A 21382-nucleotide genomic window follows, 5' to 3' on the forward strand; every position below is an offset into this window, starting at 1 on the left:
TGCCCTTTCTTGTCTGGATCTTTGCTTTTCCCTGCTTCCCTGTGTGTCTGTGCCCTTATGACAAATGGTACATTGCCCAAGATCGTTTTCTAAGTCATTCTGTTTATACCCAAAAAGGAAAATTCAAAATATGTCATTTGGGCCTAGGGAAGAAGCTCAGTCAGTAAGGTGCTTGCCTTTGCAAGCATTCAGAACTGAGTTTGATCCCCATCTTGATGACTCAGTGGTTAAGAGCACTTGTTGCTTTTGCAGAAAACCTGGGTTCAATTCTCAGCACCCACATGGTGGCTTATAGTAACCTATAACTGTAGGTGAAGGGACTCTAACACACTCCTTGGGCTCTGGCACACATGTGGTGTTTATACACAGGTGCAGGCAAAACACTTATACATATGAAATAAAATAAATACATCTTCTATAAAGAAAGAAAACCCATGGTAGTTGCATTTCTTGTAATCTCAGTGATGGAGAAACGGAGCCAGGTAGTTCCCTGTGGCACACTGGCAATCCAGGCTAGACTACTTGGAAAGTTTCAGGCCAATGAGAGACCTTGTCTCAGAAAAACAGAAAGGATGGACAGCACCTTGGAAACAACACCCAAGGTTGTTCTCTGGCCTCCACACACATGCCCACATTCGTACATACACATGTACATGTGTACCCATATGAACAGACATGCACCATATATAATAGATAATTTGTGTATGTGTGATTTTATCCATGGAAAGTGCTTTTTATCTCTATAATAGATTAGTTTCAGGGATACATTTAACCAAATAGCATCCTCTTAGGTACCGGACAAACTAAAATCAATTAAATTCTACCTATTTTGTTGTTGTTGTTGTTGTTGTTTGGTTTTTCTTTTTTCATGACAGGGTTTCTCTGTGTAGCTTTGTGCCTTTCCTGGATCTCCCTCTGTAGACCAATCTGGCCTCGAACTCACAAAGATCCTCCTGCCTCTGCCTCCCAAGGGCTGGGATTAAAGGCGTGCACCACCACTGCCTGGCAAATTCTACCTATTTTTACCATGAAGTGCAGACGAGGTATTTCTGACCTGAGAGAAATGTTAAGAGCAAACATGTGTTTCCAGCCATCTGTCTCTGTGGGAAAAGGAATATACTATACATTTCATGAACACCTACATTTAAGCTGGGTGCTTCTGGGCCAGGCTAGCTGGGATGAGGAGGTACACACGGGTTAGTCTTCAACCAATCAAGACATTTCATAGTGTACTTCATCTGAATATTGAAAACCAACCCCAAAAACATGGTTGTTGTTGTTTTTTAATTTGTGGAATCAATGGAAGAAAAACAGATGATAAAATTGTCTAACATTTTTGGGGAAGACAGACTGGGCTTAGATTTGCCAGCTGAGGAGCCCTGAACAAGCTTCTGTGACTTCGTTTCCTCATCTGTAACATGACATGAAGCAGACCACAGGGGAGGCGTTATTACCATCCCTCCTTCTGATAACTCATTACCATCCCTCCTCCTCATAAGCATTCCATCCCTCCCTCCGATAATGCATCGCATCCCTCCTTCTGATAACGCATTTCTGTCACTTCAGCCACCATCCGAAGACACTGCGCCAAGAGTCATCAAAAGAGAATCAAAAGGCAAAATATATTCACAGAAGTGGTCCACACTGCCATTGTGACTGAGGATATTTGGGTTTAAATTTGTGACTCTGAAAAACTAAAGTCCCAAGAGCTTGTCTCGGAGTAGATCGGCTTTATTTTCACAGTGAGGAGTCCAATGGCCACTCAAAGGCCCAGCATTCTGTAGAAAAATACTTCTAAATCATATGTTTAAAACACAGCCACGTGTGCTTAACACACCTCTAATCTCAGCATTCACACGGTAGTAGCAGGAGAATAGGAGTTCAAGGACAACCTGGGACACAGAGCAAGTTCAAGGCCAGGGAGATTACAAGAGGCCTTGACTCAAAAAGAAAAAATAGAGAGTGAAAAAAAAGGAAGAAAGGGAGGGAAGGGAGGGAGGAAGGGAAGGAGGGAGGGAGGGAGGGAGGGAGGGAAAGGAGGGTACAGACTACTAAGTGAACTAACAAGGCAATTTTTAAATTTTGGGTTTTATTATTTTTTCATTCATCATTAATACTGCTGCTATCACAAAAGCTTGCCTGATTTGACTGTCTCTAATTTCCCAAAATAAAGCCCCCATTGTGAACACCTGTAGCAGAATATCAACATCCCATCTATTCCTCATCTACCAGCTCATCACCACAGTAACTACAGCTCTGTGACTTCTGGCCTTTTGTAGAGGCCAAAGGCGAGTCCACCCTGTGTGTCAGAACAGAACAGCTGGGAGGAAGAACTCTTGGGAGTAGCTTTCAGCTAGACCGGAAGTCTTCAGGTCCCTCCCTCTCCAGCTACAACTCAAAGGCAAGAATTTTGTCCATCCTCTCAAATTTTTTCTGTGAACACACTCTTAATGGTTACTGAATTAATAATACTCCCTTCTCAGCTGCCTTGTTTTCTGAGTACTATCCACTCCTTAGCATTCCCAGGAACGCCCAGATAAACCAGCTGTCTTAACCCCTCGTCTGGGGCTGGCTCCCTAATGGGACCCGGATATTTGCAGAAACCTTTTCCCATGGAGCAATCTAAATTTGTTCAAGAGAATGATTAAAGCTCTCAACCAGCCTCTGTGCTGATTTTTCCTCTTCTTCCACACAGATTTGCCAAATTGTCAAGACATCTCCTCTGAGCCCAAGACCTTAAAAGCCTCCAGTGGATCCACAATGAAAACCCCAATGGGCTCCACAAGAGGCAGCTTTGCTTATCACGGGAACTGCACTGTCCTGAGAGACTATGATGGATCTCTGTGGCTGCCTTTCATCTTGGCTCCCTAGTACAAAGTGGCTGGGTCAACTTTGCTGAGGTATCAGTTTCCCATGGTGAACACCACCAGGCAATTAGGTTCTTGCTCTCTCTACAGATTTCAGCGGGGGAACATAAGCTCTATTTTTAACTGTGCAGGAAGGCATTGCCATGGTAACATAACTAACTCCAAGAGCAATTTGACTGATTGATGTTGTTGTGGGATGAGAGGACTGATGTGAGTGACAGGAGGGGGAAATTTCATGCAGCTTGATCACTTTGGGCCAAGTTTATAGATTTTGGTTATTAAACAGTAACAGCATGGAATAGCTACTATCGTATGCAAAGGGAACCATGTGCCCCAAAACAAGATGATAAACTAATGAACTGACCACCAGGGAATGAGCTGGTCTCCTGATTTGAGAGATGTGTGTGTGTGTCATAAATGGAGATGAAAGAGTACATTTTTAGGCAGAGTGGAAAATTCAGACGCTTCACCCAGCAGGCAAGTGATGGCAATCATCCAACTACTCCATGCTCTGAGAATATTTCACTTTAACCCTCGTCTCACTTGAATTAATATCTCTCTTGAATTTCTCTGCCTACAGCCCAGACTCTATGTTCTTGCTCTGAGGAAGGTAAAGGGAAATCCAAGCAGGGAAGAAATGGGCTATGATCCAAAGTAGATCCCATCTGACAGCAAAGGCACTTGGAAAGCCCTCTAGTTGCACAAGGAGAAAGTTCTAGAGGAATCATTTTCCAAATGGCCAGGTTCTACTTTGGTCCCTGTAACCCTTCAAGGGATCTGTAGGTCAAAACTACATGCATGACCCTGCTAAGGTGTTGATGCCTTTTCCATGCTCACAGAAAAGTACACTGGAGTGTTCTAGTGTCCAAGATCTCAAGAACGTTTGAATGCAAAAGGACACAGCTTCTCCCACTAGACACGTGTGCCTAAATAGAGGCCACCTTTTATGACATCATCTATCAATGAGAATCTCTGGGGGACTATAAAGCAATGCTACTTCTTAAAGTACTTTTTGTTTCAGAAAATCAAACTCTTTCATTTTAAAATATTGTTTTGTTGACATAGAATGAGTTTGTTATTTTTAAATGAATTCATAGATTCTCAAAGTTTTGTTTTTATTTACAACACAGTGAGCAAAATGGATACAACTTGCTAAGCAGAAGCTCTTTAGGATTCCATCCAGTAATTTATCAGTGTTTAGAGGCCTGAACTGTTGCTTCCCTCATTGCCATGACAAAATGCCTGACAGAGCATCTAAGGGAAGAAGAATTTGTTTTGGCTCACAGTTGGAGAGGGTTCAGTCCATCATTGTGTGGAAGCCAAGGCAAAGGTCCTGCTGGCGGGAGCATGTGGCTGAGACTCTTCACATCTCAGCAGATCAAGCTCCTGCTGGAAGCAGAGCAATCCCCAAACCCTTCGTTTCACCCTGGTAGCCCAGAATCTGCCAGCAAATCCCCATATCCAAAAGGGTCAACAACCTCCCCACACAGCACCATTGTCTAGAGCAGTAGTTCTCAACCTGTGGGTCATTTCAAGGGGGTTAAATGACCCTTTCACAGGGGTCGCCTAAGATTATCAGAAAACACAGATGTTTACATCACAATTCGTAACAGTAGCAAAATTACAGTTATGAGGTAGCAATGATAATAATTTTATGGTTGGAGGTGACCACAACATGAGGAGCTGTATTAAAGGGTCACAGCATTAGGAAGATTGAGAGTCACTGCTCTAAAGAATAAGTGTTCAAACACATGAGCCTATGCACACCATTTCACATTCAAACAATATAACAGGGTCCTAAGACCAAAATGTTCATACTCCATTTTATTACATTATATTATATTCAGAGTTGCAACTAAAACACATGACAAAGCTCCCTGAGAAAGGATTCAGAACCTAGAGCTCTGCAATGTTTAGCACATCAGCCCAAAGTGGGTTAGGAGGGAATGACACACTCCCCTACCTATCTTGAGTAGTGCTAGGAAGTTCTGTGACCCTCTAGAAGTTTCCAACTTACTCAGTACCATGATCAACTTGTTCAAGAGCAGTAGGGCAGCAGCAGCAGAAGCCAATTCCAAATAGAAAGAGCCAAGCTGACATTTCCATTTCTAGATGCCAATAGTAGCATGGGGTGTGAAGATTTTTTTCAGAAGCCAAAAAACCAGTGTGTGAGGCCAAAAGTAAAGATAGTGTGGTGGTTTGAATGAGAATGGCCCCATAGGCTCATATATGTGAATGCTTAGTCATCAGGAATTAGCATTACTTGAGAAGGATTGGGAGGTGTGGCTTTGTTGGAGGAAGTGTGTCACTGAGGGTGGGCTTTGAGGTTTCATAAGCCCAAGCCAGGCCCAGTATCACTCTCTCCTGCTTCTTCCACATCTGGATGTAGAATTCTCAGCTACTTCTCCAACACCATGCCTGCCTGCATGCCGCCATGCTTCCTGTCGTGATGATAACAGACAAAATCTCTGAAACTGTAAATTCTTTCTTTTATAACAGTTGCTGTGGTCATGATGTCTCTTCCAGCAGTAGAACACTGAGGAAGACAGAAAGAGCAGAAATGAACCTGCAAACTGTAGTGCTCATCCCCCAGGAGGACCAGCTACTCAGCCAGTAACCAGCAACAACAGGGCCAGAGCTTCCCAGCAGGACTTAGAAGTCCTAAGAGACAGACACCTGGTTATGCTTCAGCTTTGTCCAGGCACTACCTTGAAACAGAGGAAGTAAAAGAAAGCACTTCAGAAAGCTCAAAGAAGCCCCTTGAGGAAGTGTGAACCTTAAGCCAACTCTGTGGATTTTACTGTATGCTGTGAAAACAGTCTTGTTAGCCTTAAGCACATTTCAGGCATTCTTTTCAGGACAGTTGAAATCATTACTCAGGGCCATATGAGACCAACATCATTTATACACCTGAGCCATAGTGTTCACATTTTTACTTCAACTAAAAGTTCTTTTTTCTCTTATTTCTCTCTTAAAAATTTTCTTTAGGGCCGGAGGGGTAGCACAGTGGTTAGGAGCACTGTCAATACCCACAGTGGCTTGGGCCCTCCTTCATCGACCACTGATCAAGAAAATGCCCCCACAGACTCTCCTACTGACCAGTCTGATGAAGGCATTTTCTTAATTGGGGTTCCCTCTTCTCAGATGACCCTGGTTTCTGTCAAGCTGGAAAAAAATCTAACCAGCACACATGGGTTCCAGGGATCGAACTCAGCGGTCTGGCAGGTGCCTTTACCCACTGAACCATATCCTGCCAGCCCCTGAAGCCTTATCTAGTAGACGGCAAGCACATGAGGTGTCATCAAATAGCCTCCTTAGAGCAGAGCCAACCAGTTACAACCAGAGCTGTTTTCACCCCAACTCCTGCCCTCTCTCATCTATCCTTTGTAATGCATGCTTCTCCAGTACCTATTCTTCATGAGCCAATCACTAGCAACAAGAAATGGAAATAATCACATACAACATTTATCTGGATTACCATCTAAGAAAAATGTAAAATGTGGATGCGCATCAATGTGAAGGTGACATGTACATGTATGAGCATGCATGTAGGGGCCAGAGTTCACCCTGTTGTTCTCAGGAGGTTTCTGTCTTGTTTTTTGATACAGGGACTCTCACTGAAACTCACCATGTAGGTTAGGCTGCCTGTAAGCAAGACTCCCCAACAGTGGGATTACACATGTATCATCATACTTGGCTTTTTATGCAGACTCTGGCCTGAAACTTGGGTGCTGTGTGAGCACTTTACCAGCAGAATTCTCTCCAGACCTGTCTTTAATCAAATAGCCCTTAAGAGATAATGTGCGGGCGCCTTGTGTGTCAGGCAGGCAAAAGACACCCAAGAAGCAGCCTAGGTCCACAGGCCCTCCTGATGCCATGAGGTGCCTGGCCAAGGCTGGCCACTGGGTGTCAACTGTATGATGAGCAAGTGTATGGTGGTGAAGTCGGAGAGAAAGAGAGGTGGAATGGTCCCTGTGCTGTGGTAAGAGGCGGTTCTGAAGAAGCGAGGGCTGTGAGGAATGGGCTGATGTTGGCAGCCTGCTTGCCATCCAGGACCTGACTGATATCCGGGTCTGGGCTACTGCCTACAGCTATATCTGGGTCTGCTAGAGCGGGGTCGATGTTGACGTCCATGACCCATACTGCCACCAAGGCCACAGGGATGCCCGAAATGTGGGCCACCACCTGTGGCCACTGTGGTGCCAATGGATCAGGCCACCCCTGGAGCCATGTTGATCTGAATGGCCTGTGCTGCCACCCCGGGGGACATGATGACATCAGGCCTGGGTTGCTGTCCAGGGTCATGTCTGGGTCCATGCCCCTGCAGCAGCCAGGGTCTGTGTTGATGTCAAAGGCTTCAGTAACCACTGAAGGCCATGCAGATGACTGGGTTCTGGTCAAACACTTGAGTCCATGTTGATCTCCAAGAGTCATGCTTCCATTGGAGCTATGCTAATCCGGATGGCCTACACTGCCACCCAGAGCCACGGTGACCTCCGAGCCTGGGCTGCAGCAAGGGGCCATGCCTGGGCCTAAGGCCCTACCACAGCCAGGGTGGGTCTGAGTTGATGTCCATGGTTCCTGGTACCATCAACAGCCATGCTTATGCCTTGGGTCTGGGCTGTCGTCTGGGACCATGCTGGTGTCTGAGGGCTGTACTGCCACTGGGGCCATGGTGTTGTCTGGACCAGGACTGATGTCAAGGCAATGTCTGTGGTTCCTGATGCCATCAAAGACCATGCCGATGCCAGAGGTCTGGGCCGTTGCCTAGGGCCATCTGGTGTCGAGCAGCCATGCTGCCATGGTGGCCATGCCAATCTGGGTGGCCTACACTGTCACCTGGGGCAATGGTGACATCTGAGCCTGGCCTTATGCCTGGGACCATGTCTGGATCTGTGGTCCTATCACAGTCAGGGTCTGAGATGTCCATGCTTGTGGTGCACCAAAGGCCACACAGATGCCCAGGGTCAAGGCCACATCCTGTGACGATGTTGGTGTCCTAGGACTATGCTGTCACTGGGGCCATGGTGTCATCTGGGCCAGGGCTGCTGCCAAGGGCCATGTCTGGGTCCATGGCCCTACAGCAGCCAAGAATTGTGGTGATGTCCATGGTTCCTGATACCATCAAAGGCCATGCCAATGCCAGTGGTCTGGGACTCCACCTGTGGTCATGTTGGTGTCCAAGAACCTCGCTACCACAGGGGTCAGGCCAATCCCAGTGACCTGTGAAGCCACATGGGGCCAGTCCCAGGCTGCTGCCATGGGCCATGTCTGAGTCTGTATCCTAATAGCAGCTGGAGTCTGGACTGATGTCAGTGGCTCATGTTGCCACAGGGGATCATAGGAACTGTGTGTGTTGAAATCCAAGGTCTGTGCTGAGCTAGCCCTGTCTCTCACTGGCTGCAGGACAGCTGCCCCTGCCCCTCGCTGGACACTATAGCAGGAGAGCTGGCATTGCCAACCCCACCCCATGGGATAGCTGACCCCAGCACTCGAGAGAGATGGCCCCACCCCAATGGTCCAGATCGACCAGCTCAGCTACCACCCAGACCCACATCCCTGGCCTTGGGTTGGACCATGCTAACAGCTGCCCCATCTTTGACCTGCTGGAGTGGGCAAAGGGACTGCTCCTGCAGAACAGTAACCTCAGAGTCTCCCTGACTGGGGCAACAACAAGATATCTGAGAGGAGTTTGGATGAAGGCACAGCCAGTGATGATGGTGGACCAGAAACCAGAGACCTGGAACCAGACCAAGACTCATTGCAACGAAGATTTTGTGGGTGGGGCTGATTGGACAACAGGGGTACACTGCATGAGACAGCAGCTCCCGATGCCGCTAGGATGAATGAAGAGGGGTTGGAAAGATGGAGGAGAGGTGGGGTTTCTTTCTTGGTTGTTTTGTTTTTAATTAACTTAGGGGCATACTCCAGGGGTGAGGGGTGGATATGGAGGGACTGGGAGGTGAGTGGGATTGGTGTACACAATGTGAAATTTCCAGAGAATCAATAAAGAATTACGTTTAAAAATTTAAGAAGAGCTAGTGTGCTGATATCATGCTGAAGTCAAATAACTGCCAGAGTTACATTAGCTAGACTTCAGTTATCCTTAACTGAGCGTTAGCTACGTACCACGCCACAACTAGGCACTTTTCAGTGTATCATCTCATTCAATTCTTAGCAACAACTACGCATGACAGATTTTGTTAACTCTCTTTTCCAGATGAGGAGACTGAAACCCTAAGGGTTTAAATATACTTCCTTATGGAGTCACAGCCTGTAAATTGAAACTCTCATCTGTCTGATTCCTCTATTCCTTACAAGGATCATATTTCACTGAAACATTACAGTCCCGCTGCTTGCCTGTAATTTGGAATTAATAGATTTTTTTTCATTTTGGTATAAACCTTTTCAGATTCCATTTGTCACCTCAGGCAGAAAACTGCCACATAGAGCTGATGCATCATCCCAGGAATGTGTTTCTTATATCAAAAGTAAAATCAATTTATCTGCTTTTATATTTCATGGGTGTCTTTCCTCCTCTTAAAGCTCTCCTGAGCAATGGGAGCATCTCAAGTGGCATTTTGCGAGCTAGTTTGCTTGGTGACCCAGCTGCTAACTTTGGCCTCTCTTCTCTTTCTTTTTTGTTTTCATTTTCATTTTGTTTTAAGAAAATAGTGAAACAGCTTAGCTATTAAACCATATATTGCTTCCAAGGTGCAAGTAACAGGAGGAATTTTACAGCTGGCTTGGACGGGAGCAGATGAGGGAAAACAAGTGTGCCGGTTTCGGCATTTGCCTGGCAAGCACTCCACTACCAGGCTCCGCGTATACAGGGGACTCCACTGCTCCACAGCTGGAGAACAGAAAGCGGTGTGGAAGGGAAGAAGGACAATTCTCTTACCAGGGGGCTACTATTGTATCGGGGGCTTGGTGCTCTTCGACCCTTTGCCATGGGCTATCAGTGGGTTCACCAGAGACCTCTCCAGTGACCTCTCACACAACTTCCTCAACACCTGATGACCTCCAGTCAGCCACCGACCACCACTCTTGAGGTCCTGTTTCTGGCAGAGTCCTGGTTAGTTTTGTTGTTACTTGTCATACCTAGGAAGAGGAGACTTCAGTTAAGGAATTACCTCCATCATATTGGCCTTTGGACATGTCTGTGGGGCACTTTCTTGGTTGCTAATTGATTGGGTGGTACCATCCTGGATACAAAAGCTAGCTGAGGAGAAGATGGATCAAGATGGTAAGCAGCATTCCTCCTTGGCCTCAGTTTGGTTTCTGTTTCTAGGTTCCTGCTTTGAGTTCCTGTCTTGGCTTCCTATGATGATTAATTGGAACCTGTCAGCTGAAATAAACCTTTTCCTCCTCCAAGTTGCTTTTGATCATACTGTTGTATCATAGCACTGTCAAAGCAAACTAAGGACAAGCCATCTCTCAAAAATCACGATATGATATGAGCCACACTGGTTCTACCGGAAATAAACATCTCTTGCTTCTACGAGCTAGCAGGGCATGCCACTTTTCCTTGTTCTATTATCAGACCAGCTGACTGTCACAGTCCTCTGGATTACAGGTGTTTTCAGGACCTCCAAAGTCCACAGCCCCAGAGCTATGATATCCCCAACTCAAGTCTTCTGTTCTATGAGGCTAATGTTATTAGTTGCTATCTAATAAGGATATTCTTTCAAGGTAGTGTCAGTTAGCCATTGCTATATAACAAATCAAGAGCTGCATGTTTAAATAAAACACCACTACTAAGGGTCACATGTCTATAAGTAAGACTGATTTCTTCACTTTGTCAGCTTGTCTAGGCCAGGTTAACAGACCTCAGCTGCCCTTGTAGATGCACATTCAGCCAAGTGTCAGATCAGCTGACAGCTGGCTGGTCAAAGCATCCCACTCTCATAGGCAGCCGTGGACTGACACTTGATTGAGGTGGAGATATGATGAGGCTGCGTGTTTCTCATCACTCAGTAGGCAAGCTAGGGCTTGATCACACGGCAGAAGCAAGAGTCCAAGGAACATACAGGCCCATGAATCCTCGACCTAACAGGAATGCAGCCATTTCCATCACAGTCTACTCAGAGCAAAGCAAATGCTCGATTCCGAGGATATTCAGAAACAAACTCCACCACTTCTGGGAGTTGCTGCATAGTCAAACTGCAAAAGTGCTTGGAAACAAGGAGGGAGGTGAAGTTGTGGGTACGTTTTTAGGATCAGTCTACTGCCAGCATGGGCAATTCCCTGGTCTTTGGCTTTATAATTACCTCTAGTTCACGTGAGTTCCACTTAGTCCCGACTCTGTTAAGATATGAAGAGGTTCACATATAAGAAAAGCCCTCACTAACACTAGCCCTGTCTTGTTTCCTCGCCTTGCCCCTGTGCTGCTGAGACGCCTAAATTCACACAGCAGTTTGTTGCCTTCCTAACTCCCAACCACACATACATCCTGTCAAATTCCATCTTGTTATTTCAGAGAGTTTTCTTCATTTCCCTTGAATCCCTCAGAGTTATTGGTCAAACAGCCTGAGAAAACAATTCAAACCATTTCCTGTCAGAAAGTCCAGAAAACCTGGGTCCAGTCAAAACTGGATGTTCTTAAGTCAAACCAACAGTTCTCTTCACACATAGAAGAGCACACAGATCTACGAGAAGGAATTCAAATCTGCATCCGTACTCTTTGCAGTTTGCGGCAGGAACATCATGGTTCTCCTCATGCAGCACAGATGCATGGTGCCAAGTCAATCCTGCAGTCTTCTGCAGTTATATAACCTTGAAATAATTCAGAAAGCAAAAAGGAAAGAGGAAAGCAAACAGCATGACAGTGAAAGAATAAATCAAAAGGACAATCCAGGAAAAGGGAAAATTGAAAGAAATTAGCCAGTGGCAAAATTTATTTTGGTGGGGTGTGTGGAACATTGGAGTATGAGGGGGAAAGAAGTGGGACAAATCCCTGGTGGATGCCTGGCCCTTTCTTTGGACTGAAAAAGCTATTGCCTATTTGGCAGATCTTTTTTAAAGGACTCTTCATTCCCATGCCAGCAGGGAGAAATTTAAAGGGTAAGGCTGACTGGTCAATTGAGAAGCTAGGCAATAGTTGAAAGCTTCAAGGGAACCATTTCCACCTCCCTTCAAAGGGAATCAGTTACAATTCTGTCACCGCAAAGATGCATCGTAAGACCCACAGCACACCTCACTGAAAGGCTTTTCCCCCAGCTCTGCTTCAGGCCTCCTAAAAACCAAAGCTGCTAGGCTGGATCTTAGGGATTGTTCTGGTATACAAATACGAGGCGAGAAATCATATTAGATGTTTGGGATCCTGGCTGGCTCCTGCTTCCACATCTTCTCCATAAGGAAACCACAGTCTCCCATACTGTGTGAGAGCTTCTTTCATTAAAGCATTCAGACCAAGGAAAGCTTTGTGCTCATAAGTAGGCTGAAGGGTTTTGAAATAAAACACAAACACAAGACGTAAAATGAAAGCAAAAATCTGGTGTTACACATATGAGAGAATGGTTGATGGGAAAATTGTAATTGTTTCCAAATCTGTGAGATAATTGTGGTCTCAGAATTGCCAAGTAGTGTGAGATCTGATGCTGTTGTGCTGTTGGTTATTTTTTACTCTTTTGCTTTCTTACTCTTTCATGTCTTTGTGGGGGGGGGGGAGGTAACCACCCTGCTCCCAAATAAATCACACACAGATGTGTATTCTTACTTATAAATGCCCGGCCTTGCCTTGGCTTGTTTCTAGCCAGCTTTTCGTAACTTAAATTATTCCGTTTACCTTTTGCCTCTGGGATTTTCCTGTTCTTACTTCTGTATCTCTTATTTTCATGCTTACTTTATGGGTGGCTGTGTGGCTGTGTGGCTGGCCCCTGATGTCCTCCTCCTTCTCTGGCTACTCTTCTTTTCCTCCTATAGTTCTCCTTCTATTCTCCTCTCTGCCTGCCAGCCATGCCCATCCTTTCTCCTGCCTTGCTATTGGCCATCCAGTTCTTTATTGAACCAGCAGGTGTTCTAGACAGGCACAGTAACACAGCTTCACAGAGTTAAGCGAATGCAACATAAACATCTTTATATCATTAAACAAATGTTCCACAGCATAAATAAATGTAACACATCTTTAAAAAGTATTCCACAACAATCTGAGGAGTTGGAGAGTTGGAGAGTGTGTTCTAGGAGACTTCCAGAATAAGTTGCTATGAACTGGTGGCTTAAAATAAGAAAAATTTGTTCTCTTCTAGTCCTAAAGACAAAACATCTAAATCAAGAGACTATTGAGTCCATGTTCACTCTGAAACCTTTAACAGGGCCTGTCCTCACCTCTTCTAACTTGTAGTTGTTGCCAACAATCCTTAGTGCTCATTGGCTTGTGACAGAGAAACTTTGTCTCTGGCTGATCTTTGTGTGTCCTTCTTCCATAGATGTCTGTGTCTTTGTGTCCAAATTCCCATCATGTTGAACTGAGAACCCACCCTAATCCAGTATGGTCTTGCCATAAGTTGATCACATTGGCAAAGACCCAATTCCCCAGGCTCCAGATAAATGTGAATTTCTGATGGACAGTATTCAACTTAGTACAGGAGTGAATAGTGTTCCACTAGCCTTTATGATGGGATAGCAGAAGGAAGAGAGGAAAACAGAAAAGGAGGGAGATTTTTTTTAAATATGGTGGTAAAAGATTGGGGTTTTGAACCAATGATATAATATCACCATTGTACTGGACACTTGAGGAAAAATATAAGAGGTCATGTTCTCTTTAGTAGTATTCACTGGGCCTGTGGACCTTATGAGGAAGGTTCACAAGTTGAGCAAACACCTTGAACAGCTATGTATACATCAGCATTTCTTGTACATTCAGCTTATGCCTGACATGACAAAAAAAAGTGAACAAATCAGACAAAAATCTAGTAGGTAGTAAAGGTAATACCTGAAACGTTTTAAGTAGAATGGAGTGGATCTGGTGAGAACAATACTGTGGGTTAAGGAAGCAGGAAAGCAGAGCCTAGAGGGTGACACTTTGAGGTAGGGACATCTGCTGTCAGATCCTCACTGATGAGATGGCAGCTGCTCTGTGGTGACAAGTCCACAATGACACTTAAGAGAAAAGAGATACTCGAGGAATAAGTACCAAGGCTGTGGACAAAATCCATCTTGCCATTTTCCAGAACCAGCAACCAAATCATTATAGACAAAGTGGTAGGAGCTAAGGGTGAGACAGGGGGCAGAAACCAGACTAAGAAGAGCCTTGGGAGCCACCCAGCTGTGTGCCCTGAAAGCTACAAAAACAACCGACCTGACAAGATATTCCCATTGGTGCAACAGTGTAGTAACCAGTTGGAGTAACCAACTGTTGTGGGATGATGCTTCTGCACACTGGTTTAATAAAATGCTGATTGGCCATCAGCCAGGCAGGAAGTATAGTTGGGGCAAGCAGACTAAAAGAATGCTGGGAAGAGGAAGAACTGAGTCAGGAGTGGCCAGACAGACAGAAAGGAAGCAAGATGTGAAGGCAGAACAGAAAAAAAGGTACCAAGCCACGTGGCTAAACATAGATAAGAATAGCATAAAAGCTAATCAGTAACAAGCCTGAGCTAATGGCCAAGTAGTTATAAATAATATTAAGCCTCTGTGTGATTATTTTATAAGCAGCTGTGGGACCTCAGTGCTGGGTGAAACCAGGCAAACTTCCAACTACAACCAAGCACTTTCTGATTGCCTCAAAGGTCCTCTATGAGATGGCTTGATGGGGAGGAAGAGGCAGAGAACAAGAGGAGGAGGAGGACTCGAAGCTGGTTGGAGAAAGGTGGGGGGAATCAAGGAGGAGTTGGGGCAAAGGAGATGAATGTATTATTAAAATACATTGTATGAAATTCTCATATAATTACTGTAAGAGTCAGACTTGACTCTGAGTAATGTAATAAGCCACAGGTAGTACTAAGCAGAGTCACATGACCTGACTAGGATTTTAATCAGTTCATGGTGACTTGTATGTTAAGATTATATTTCCCCCTCACCTATCACCGCTTGTAACAGATGAGGGAGCTGGCCCTCCCCCTTACCAAAAGCAGCACTCTGGAAAAGGGGCCCTGCACCTCATCTGGGCAGCACAACAAAGCTGACCCTGCAGGCAGAGGCGCAGGTGAGCTGATCCTGAGGGTGTGGATCGCTGGCCACATCCCACTTGTCTGACATGTGGTGGTGAGGGTGAGGGAAAGATTCCCTCCCCTTTCCCCTACCACCTGTGGTGTGCAAGGGAACTGACACTCCCCCTTACCAGCTGCAGCACTCTGGAAAATGGACCCTGCTCCTCTCCTGGGCAGCACAGTAGGGTTGACCCTACTAATGGGGGTGCTAGTGGACTGCCCAAGAACACGAGCATGGGAGATCTGGCCCCACCATCATCTACCACATGGTGCTATGGGCAGGAGAGAGACGCCCCACCCCTACCCCTCACCACCTGTGGCAGGTAAGAGAGCTGGCCCTGAGGTCATAAGAGTGGGAGAGCTGTCACTGCTCCTCACTAGCTACAGCACTTGGGAGAGTGGCCCCTGCTCCTCGCCTGGGCAGCACAGTGGAGCTGGCCCTGATGGTGCAGGTGCGGGAGAGCTGACCCTGGGGGTGTGAAAGCAGGAGAACTGGCCCTGCCCTTTGCTCATCACTGCAAGGGGTGAAATAGCTGGGGCCATGCAGGAGAGCGCACCCTGGTGGTGAGGACAGGGGAGAGCCAGCAGGCTCACCAACCCTGCCACTACCCAGGCCCAGAACCAAGATGATGAGTTGGCCACCCCAACATCCACCCCAACTATGATCTACTGGAGCATGTGAAGGGGCTGGTCCTGCAGACCAAAGCCGCAGGATCTCCACGACAAAGAGCAACAACAGGACATCCAAGAGGAGTCCCAGTGAGGGCCCAGCATCAATAGTGTAGCAGAAGCCAGAGGCCTTGAACCAGACCAGTGACTCTTTGCAATGAACACTTGCAAGTAAAGATAGATGGACAAAAGGGTTTACTGTGTGACTCACTGTGTCACACTACAGCTTCCATAAGGAGATTTTTTTCCTTTTTTTTCTTCTTCTTCCACTTTTTTTCTCTTAAATTTTACTTTATTTTGGGGAGGGGGGAGGTTGCATGAGCAGAGGGCAAATACAAAAGGACAGGGAAATGAATGGGATGGAGATACATGATGTGAAGGACATAAAGAATAAATAAAAAGAAAGTTAAAAAAAGGAAGTACTGAGGATGTCAGGCAGTGGTGATGCACACCTTTAATCCCAGCACTCAGGAGACAGAGGCAGTCAGATCTCTGAGTTTGGGACTATTCTAGTCTACAGAGCAAGTTCCAGAACTGCCAAGGATACTAGAAACTCTGTCTCCAAAAACCAAAAGCATGTATATGTATACATGGATGTATGTATACATGTATATATATACATATGTGTGTGTGTGTGTGTGTGTGTGTGTGTGTGTGTGTGTGTGTGTATAGAGGGGGTGGAGAGAGCTAGAAATTCATCCTAGTGACACACACCTTTAATCCCAGCACTCAGAAGGCAAAGGCAGGTAAATCTCTGTGAGTTCAAGGCCAGTCTGATCTACACAGTGAGTTTTAGGACAGCCAGGACTACATAGAGAGACCTTATCTCAAAAAACAAATATTATATTAAGGGCTGTTGAGATGACAGTGAGTAAAAGCACTTGTCATACAAGCTTGATGACATGAGTTCAATCCCAGGTACCCAGAGCAGAAGGAGAGAACTGACTCCTGAATGCCATCTTCTGACTTCCACACATGTACTGTTGTACAAACACACACACACACACACACACACAAACTAATTAAACAAATAAAATTACAGATTGTGCTTGCATTGGAAGCATGTGTATAGAGAAGATTAGCATGGCCTCTGTGCAAGAATAACATCAAAATTTGTAAAGTGTTCCACAATTATCTTTTTGAAAAGGAAAAAAATGAGAATAGCAGAGATAGATGTACATATGCCAGTTAGAAAAATAATCCAAAATGAGAAGCAGATGATAGTGGTTTAATGATGTTAATAGTAAGAAGAGTGATGATAGTGATGATGGTCAAATTCTAGGTGTGTTTTGAAAGTAGAGCCACACAGTTTGCTGACAAATAGAATATGGAGAGAGAGGGGGGAGGGAGGGAAGGAGGGAGAGAGGGAGAAAGAGGGAGGGAGGGAGAGAGAGAGAAAGGGAGAGAGAAAGAGAGAGGAAAGGGAGGAATCACAGATTTTTAGACTGAACAATCATTTACTAAAGTGAAAAGAGAGAGACAAAATTAAGAGACGGGAAATTAGGAATTTGATGTTGAATATTAGATTTTTATCAAAGCATAGGTATTAAATGTGTGTGGATCCAAAGTTCAAAGAATGAATCCACTGTCATGAAGAATGGAAAATATTGAAAGCTACAAGACTCATGACATCCACAACCTTGAGTTGCTCAGAATGTACAGAGGACCATTATATTTGCCTTGCAATTTTGTAAGGAGAGTCCTCTACAGTTAGGGACACCTTGTTGCACATATAACTTTTTATGGCGGCCCAGGATGAAACTACATAGAATATGAGTACTGACAAAGTACTAAACTCTAGGCACCTCCATTGTTTAGAAGCAAGAAATGAAATGGAATGAACAGAGACTGAGAAGAAGAGGTAAGGTGTGCTGAAAGTCAGGAGATTGCGGTAACCGAAGTTAGGAGACTTGGGGCCGCAGAAGCCAAGAGAAGAAAGCCTTTCGTTAAAGAAGTAACCGACGGTGTCAATCGCTTCTGAAAAGTCACAGATGAAGAGAGCGCAGGTTGATCTGGACAGTCCTGCCGTTACACAAAGAGGCCGAGGCTCAACGCAGGCTCTATGTCTTAGAGAGCTGTCCTCAGACTTTTCCACAGCCTCCTCCAGGACTTGAAACTAGCATTCGTGGACAGCTTAACAGACAATACAGCATTATGAGCCATAACCAACATTCAGTAACATTAAGGAAAAGTAGAACCAAAAATCAGTACTGTTTTACACATGTCATGAAGAGTCACAACAAAGTAACTACAGCTTTGCTATCTCTGTCTTGGAATAGGAAATTAGAAGTATCACTTTTAGTAATAAAAACCCTAAAGTGATCTGAATAGGAAGAAAAGGGTAGGTCATGGACACCATTGAGAATCTTTATACTGACAGTAATAAATACAGAATCAATTATCTAACTATTATCCTATATGTTCATAAGTAAATAACTAGAGCTCATATGGGCCTATGAATTTTGTGACACATCTTTTTTAAGTTTTTTAACTACATTTTATTTGTGTGTGTGTGTCACATGCACATGCCCATGGGGGGTGCATTGTGCTATAGCATGCTTGCAGAGATCAGAGGGCAACTTCCTAGAGCTGGTTCTTTCCTTCCATCGTGTGGGTCTCAGGGATCCAGCTCAAGTCATCAGGCTTTGCAGCAAGTATCTTTCTATCTGCTCAGTCATCTTGCTGGCGTTATGGTACTTTTTTTTTTTTTTTTTTTAGATCTTGCTTTGTACCCCTGGCTGGCTTGGAACTCTCTGTGTAAACCAGGTTGGCCTCAAAGTTACAGAGATCCACTTGCTTCTTCCCCATAGGTGCTGGATTACAAACACATAGCACCATGCCCAGCCCTATGGTACATCTTTTAACCAAACTTTGAGAGGGGAGGGGAACTCTGACAAAAGTGGAGGTGGTTTTCAGGTGGGGCTGGGCAGTTCATCCTTCCAGGAAGGCAAGCAGAGCACATGGACTCAGGTGCAGTGAGGCTGGACACTGTAATTGCTTCTGTTTGCTCAGTTAAGATAAGCAACAGCTGAGGATTGCTGGAAAAGCAAGAACAACATGAAATTCCAAACAGAGAAGTGAAATTTCAAATGGACAAGGAATGTACAAAGAGACTGGCAGCAAGAAAAAGACCTGCTTAAGGTTAGTAACCATTGGGATGGAGAGATGGCTCAAAGGTTAAGAGCACTGGCTGCTCTTCCAGAGGTTCTGAGTTCAATTCCCAGCAACCACATGGTGGCTCACAACCATCTGTAATGAGATCTGGTGCACTTTTCTGGCCTCCAGAGATACATTCAGGCAGAACACTCTATACATAATAAATAAATAGATTAAAAAGAAAACAGGCGGTGGTGGCACATGCCTTTAATCCCAGCACTTGGAGGCAGAGCCAGGCAGATCTCTGTGAGTTCAAGGCCAGCCTGATCTACAGAGCAAGTTCCAGGACAGGCTCCAAAGCTACACAGAGAAACCCTGTCTCAAAAAAAAAAACAAAAAAAGAAAAAAAAAGTTAGCAACCATGCATTTAAAAGAGCTCTGGTCATGATTACAAGTGTTTTTCTTCAGCCATTTTGAAGTCAGACAGATACTAAACAAGGATTTTTCCAAGAAAGTATTTTGAAGGGAGACAAATAAGGAAACTAAGATGTACTGTATAAACAGAAGCATGGTATAAATTGGAATGTGGACTATACATGTGGTGGTGCTGAAGATGTTTTGTCACTGAGCAAGAAGAAGGCTGCGAAGAGAATATGAGTGTGACAAGGCACACTTACTAGCAATGGTATGTCGGAGGACGACCTTGAACAGAAGGGTGGAAAACAAGGTCATTGGAGGCACGGAGCCAAGGAACTGCAAGGCAGGGGGTGACAGAACATCATTGATGTGGATATTAAAGACTTCTCAACTACTGCAAAAGGATGCATGCCTTATAGAAGGTATGGCCCATTAATAAATGATGGATAGCAGGAGCAGAAGCTAGAAGATAAGAGAAATAGGGACTAAAATCTGATTGGATTTCAAACATGAGGTTTGCAAAGGGAAGGGGGTAAAATGACCTAAAAGCGGCAACGAAAAATAAAGAGGACGCTAAGCCCATCTGTTGGCCACCATGGTACTGGAGGACACAGGGCAAGAGAGAGGCAAGCAGAGAGGAGACAGAGCAAAAAGTGAAGGGAAATTTATTTCAGAAAAAAAGCTAGAGATACACAGTCATCTATTGGTCATGAGTCCCAGAGGGACAGTAGAAGAGATATGAGAATTGGAGGTGTGAAGGGTGGGGACATTAGGTCAGAGAGGATGATACACAGAGCCTCATCAGCCTTCCAATCCTGAGGAACAGGGCTGAACTGAATATGGAGGGAGGGGGGCTCCAGGGTGGTTCATTCTGAGTCTTAAGGCAGGAGCCGAGTCAAAGTTTTCAGTGTTACGGAGGGAGTGGGGGGAGTCAGCCCATTCTTGGAACGTTCTCTACTGCAGCAGAAATGGTCGTCTGTGTTTCCTGAGCTCTTCCTTGTTCAGAGTTGGAAATTATACACAATTTCAGTTATAGTTTTTGCTCTACTGATTCTAAACTTTCTATTATAAAAACACATCCTCTTTATAATATGATTTTCCCTAATCCCAGAAACTTCCCATTCCTTCAGCAACCACATGAGTTTGTCATTTTAAAAATATAGACATTGTCTCCATCTGTTTTTAAAGGCATGAAGGAAGGCTATAGTACTTGCTATGTGACCACTGTAGGAAAATATCCTATTGCTCATATAAGAGAAGCTCTCATATGTGTGAATCTATATTCTGGAATCATCACCAAGAAATCTAAAGCTGAGTCTCCCCATGCAGTTACTGACAATTACTCCTAGAAACAACAGTGTTCCACCTACTTTCTATCTATGTTAAAAAGTTGAAATTCAAGACAGCATGAACCAGCACAAAATCAGAAGAGGTGATTTTTTTTTCATTAAATCAATCTCAGAAAGGAGTCTGTAGTGTCTATGTATCATTCTAAGTATGCTCAAGCTCTAGCAAAGATTATCCTATTCATTTGTGAGAAGCCAGCAAAAGCTTATCCAAATTATCCTTAAAGCATTATGAGGCAGATTGTTAGTAATGTCAGGAGAAGCTAGTGTGCAGCCCCAGCCCTGTTCAACCAGAGAGAACATGATCTTCTCTGCAAATGGCAAGAAGGTGTTCTGTGTTGTCTTGTCCCTTGTGAATTTGTTCCCACCAAGACACCTCAGCAGCACTCCCATAAAATCCATTCCTTTATAACCAGCAGACTAGTCTCCTCTCCGGATTGCAAGAAAGACTTCAAAATGGGTCATTTAGAGTAAAATGTGTTTCCTGAAAAAGAAATTAGGATGGCTGCATGGAGTGTTGAAAGCTTGCATTTATCCAGGGAACAGGAACTTCTTTTGGAGTTTCTTTCCCATAGAATAGTTGATTTTACTGTTACATTGAAAGAAAGAGAAAGGAGGGGAAGGAAGGAGGAAGAAATGAAGGAGGGAGAAGGGAGGGAGGGAGGGAGGGAGGGAGGGAGGGAGGGAGGGAGGGAGGGAGGGAGGGAGGGAGGGGAGAAGAAAGGGATTTAGCTTTCACCCAGCCCAGTATTCACTAGCCTTCCTGAGCTAACAGCCATGAACCCTCTATGTGTACCAGCCACCCATGATCCAGCAACAACCTCAGGCTGGGTGCCAT

General features: G+C 44.9%; 1 pseudogene; it reads left to right on the forward strand.

The window, feature by feature from the left end:
- The first annotated feature begins 16732 nt into the window (after positions 1-16732).
- LOC114709808 lies at positions 16733-16820 on the forward strand (annotated as a pseudogene).
- The last annotated feature ends 4562 nt before the right edge of the window (positions 16821-21382 follow it).

This window comes from Peromyscus leucopus, chromosome 20, assembly GCF_004664715.2.
Source record: "Peromyscus leucopus breed LL Stock chromosome 20, UCI_PerLeu_2.1, whole genome shotgun sequence".
Classification (NCBI taxonomy): Eukaryota; Metazoa; Chordata; class Mammalia; order Rodentia; family Cricetidae; genus Peromyscus; species Peromyscus leucopus.